Consider the following 3,903-nt stretch of genomic DNA (forward strand, 5'->3'; position numbering starts at 1 on the left):
CGGACCCTGCGAGTTCTGACACAGGAGGTGCCAGGCTTCAAAGAAACTGGATCTGTGAGGCTGATTTATACAGGAACGTGGGACGCCGCACGCGTTGTGGTTGTGGGAGCGGAAAACAAATTGTTGGAATGTTTGCAAAAGGAGACTCAGGACCAAGGGCTTTGGAGGATGGCAGGGGTGCTGGATTAAAGAGAAGGAAGCTGTCTGCAAAGTCTAGAGGCGCGTGTCTAGGAACTCTGGGGCGAGTCAAAAAAGCGAGGACAAGCCTCTGGAGAATTAACTGAAGTTCTGAATTTTAAACCCCCAATTGAAAAAAAGGTTAATTGGAGGCTAATTACTTTACAGTGTTTGTAGTGGTTGATGAAACTGGAGCCCATTAAACCCCCAATTCTTATGAATAGGTCGATGTCCTTTTTGTAGAAATCACACCGTGAGATGTGGGGTTTGGGGCACTTCAGTGACTCCTCGTGGGCTGGGAACCAGAACGCATTCTAACTTCCAGCCTTATGCTTCCATTTGGATGTTAAATTCCTCTTGAATTTAACTGCTTATATTAAAACAGGTAAGAGTTCGCATCATCTCCAGGGTTCCTGGGAGCCTGGAACGTCTCCTTGGAGACTGAGGCAAACCCTGAGCCTGGACTCGCAAGTCTTGCTTTTGAATCTGAAAATGCTGCTCAGCATAAGGTAAAAGCCCTCAAGTGCAGCTTCACACACAGCTCTGAGGCCCTGTGTGCCCAGGTGCCTGTGAAGTCACATTGCTGATATGTCCCTTCCATGATCAACGACATGCTGGGGAATTAGCCTCTTGAAGCAGAGTGAGTGTAAAGCAAATTCAATTCAGTGTGAAACAAAACTCACAAAACCAGAGAAAATCGAAAATGTTTGCCCAGGGGCTTCCCTGCACAGGGCACGCGGCTAGATGTGGTTTCAGTGCTTTTGGTGTCTGCGGTCCTTGGAGAAGTGGGTCTCAGGAAGGAGAGGCTCTTCTCAACGAACAGACATGCTGTTTTCTCTCTTTGCTTTCATCTGATTGGAAATTGTGACAGTTTGTTTGCCTAGTCATACTCTGTTTAATAAATTGCAAAATACATATTGAGTAAGATATCCCTTCATAGCTCAGTTTGTAAAGAATCTGCCTACAATGCAGGAGCCCTGGTTTGATTCCTGGGTCGGGAAGATCTGCTGGAGAAGGGATAGGCTACCCACTCCAGTATTCTTGGGGCTTCTTTTGTGCCTTAGCTGGTAAAGAATCCGCCTGCAATGCAGGAGACCTGGGTTCGACCCCTGGGTTGGGAAGATCCCTTGGAGAAGGGAAAGGCTACCCACTCTAGTATTCTGGCCTGGAGAATTCCATGGACTGTATAGTCCCTGGGGTCGCAAAGAGTCGGACACGACTGAGTGACTTTCACCTTCACTGGTGAGTGCTTGCTCTGGGCCATAATTCCCGTGTCTCTGTGGGGTCAGAGTGAAGGATACGGACCTTTTGCAGCAGGAACGTGATGTGATATGTTCACTTGGAGGGTGTCGACTTACTCAGGAGGGGGCTAGGACTGCCGCCCCTGGTGGGCAGGCTGGCACTGCCTCTTTTCTCTTGAAGTGCTTGGTTTATTTTAAATTATGTCCTCAAGTGGCTTCCTTCCTTCCTGTCTGTGTAGATTAAGCTGGATACTCAGGAGGTATTGTTCACAGGCTTATCTACAACTGTTAGCATCGTCCCAGCTAAAAGCAAACTGCCTTTTGAGGATCAGTTCCCATTTGTCGTGAAGCTAGGGGTTCCTGTGTGTAGTTAACCCTTCGACAGCCCCCACCTGGCAGAGACTAGGGTTTCCTTGGACGCTTATCATGTCAGGAGCTCAGCATGCTCTAGGCTTTCCTGGTCCTGATTAAGTTCTGTGTTGACCTCAGTCGGAGTTGTGTCTATTTTATTGCAATATTTATATATCGGCCTTCACGCTACCCCTGAAACTACAAAATGGCATCTCATTGTTTCGAAGACCAAGAAAGACCTGCGCACTATCCCATCTCGTCCGAGGCTCTCAGATGACCCTGCAGAGCTGGGAAAGGCTCTGGTCTCCACCTCCTCCACTGACTTGAGAAGCTCCTCACAAAAGAGGAGAATGATCATTCCCAAATTTCTGACTGCAAGAGCATAACGTTCTAGGAAATAAAGGACATGACATATTAATCAGAATAGTCCAATCGCTGAGACACTCCCAAACTTCAGTGGCCCAACAACTGAGGATGTATTTTTCAGGCATCTGGGACCTTCCCCACCCCCCCGCCCCCCAGGGTTCAGAGTCTCTTCGGGCAGCAGGAACTGGGGGCGGGGGTAGAGTGGGTGGGCTTCCAGATTGGGGCTCCAGGCATCGAGCTGTGAGTGTCCCTCCCCGTCCATCCTTTGACCAGAGCTGGGCCAGGGGCCTGCCCTGCACAGCGAGCTGGGTCTGGGGTCCCCTGGTGCCCAGGAGGCAGGCCGATGGCTCACAGGTGGCTGCAGTCCTCAGCCCAGGGCAGCGCTCATTTCCCGCTTTCGAGTCCGCAGGCCCCACCGTCCAGGAGAGATGAGGTGGGAACTGTGCACAGGGTTTGTGGCAACGCGGCTGAGCTCTATGGGGACAGCTCGATGAGGGTGGTCTTGGCTGAAGTCTGTCTAGCAAGCAAGTTCAATCCATGTCTACCACCTGTAATGCCACTTCCAGCCTTTTCCCTTTCTTTTAAGAATCACTTCTTTCCTTCCCCACCTTCCACTGCCTGTAATGATTTCCTCCTATTGAGATTGTCCACAGAAGCATTTTGCTTTGCTTGGGTTTCTACCTGCTGCTTATCAATTCTAGATTGTTGCTAAGAAGCTGAACTTAGGTGTGGAGTATACAGTTTTGTTTGAAAACTAGACCTCAATATCTGGCATCAAACTGCTGCTGCTAAGTTGCTTCAGTCATGTCCAACTGTGCGACCCCATAGATGGCAGCCCACCAGGCTCCTCTGTCCTTGGGATTCTCCAGGCAAGAATACTGGAGTGGGTTGCCATTTCTCCTTAGAAAGTCTCTCGGAGGCAGCTTTTAGCAGAGGAGGAAGGATAATTGAAATCCCTGGACAGGTTGACCAGGCTGGAGTTGAAGTCAGACCGAACATCCTGGTGACGTTTGCAGGTCTCCTTCGAGGCATCCTGATAAGAGTCATCTGCCTTCTGCTTGACTATGCCGTGGACATTAAGTTGCAGGGGTCAGCTCTGTAAACTGTAAATTTCTTATAAATCAAATATACTATAATACAAAAAAGGGAAAAGAGAACAACTGTGAAGTAAAGGAACAGGGCATCACAATAGAAAAATGTTTCAAATCACACTCTGATGGAAGGTTTCTAAACAGCAGACCAGTGCTCGCTTCGGCAGCACATATACTAAAATTGGAACGATACAGAGAAGATTAGCATGGCCCCTGCGCAAGGATGACATGCAAATTCGTGAAGCGTTCCATATTTTTTTGGGGAACTCATATAAGAATTAAAGATTTTAAAATTTAAAAAAATTTAAAAAATTAAAAAAAAAAAAAACTAAAAAAAAATAAATAAATAAACAGCAGACCATAAACAGAGGGCCAAGCTGTGAGTGGAATGGCATCAGCTGAGACACAGAGGGAGCAGAGGAGGAGATGGGGTAAGCAAGAAACCGGAAACGGGACTGACTCCAGGCCTTGGGCTCCAGGTGCCAGGGAGGCAGTGCTTCCCCGGCTTCTGTTTCTAGCATTTGAGGTGCAGTCACTCCAATAACCAAAGTGTGCCTGTGGGAAAGGGGACACTGTGTTTCATGGCTGAGTCATGTTTGAGCAGCATGGTCTCTGCTTACCTGCCAGCATCCTGACGATCTACAGGAGTGATGGGTTCCAGGAAAAGGCAAACCCTC

The 3,903-nt window shown here is 48.4% G+C and overlaps 1 non-coding gene across 1 annotated transcript; it reads left to right on the forward strand.

Moving 5' to 3' along the window:
• Nucleotides 1-3,377: 3,377 nt before the first annotated feature.
• LOC114113469 (U6 spliceosomal RNA) lies at nt 3,378-3,484 on the forward strand. The gene has a single exon (XR_003588491.1). It is a non-coding gene; the product is annotated as a U6 spliceosomal RNA (small nuclear RNA).
• The last annotated feature ends 419 nt before the right edge of the window (nt 3,485-3,903 follow it).

The sequence above is a fragment of the Ovis aries genome, chromosome 2 (assembly GCF_016772045.2).
Source record: "Ovis aries strain OAR_USU_Benz2616 breed Rambouillet chromosome 2, ARS-UI_Ramb_v3.0, whole genome shotgun sequence".
In the NCBI taxonomy this organism is placed as follows: domain Eukaryota; kingdom Metazoa; phylum Chordata; class Mammalia; order Artiodactyla; family Bovidae; genus Ovis; species Ovis aries.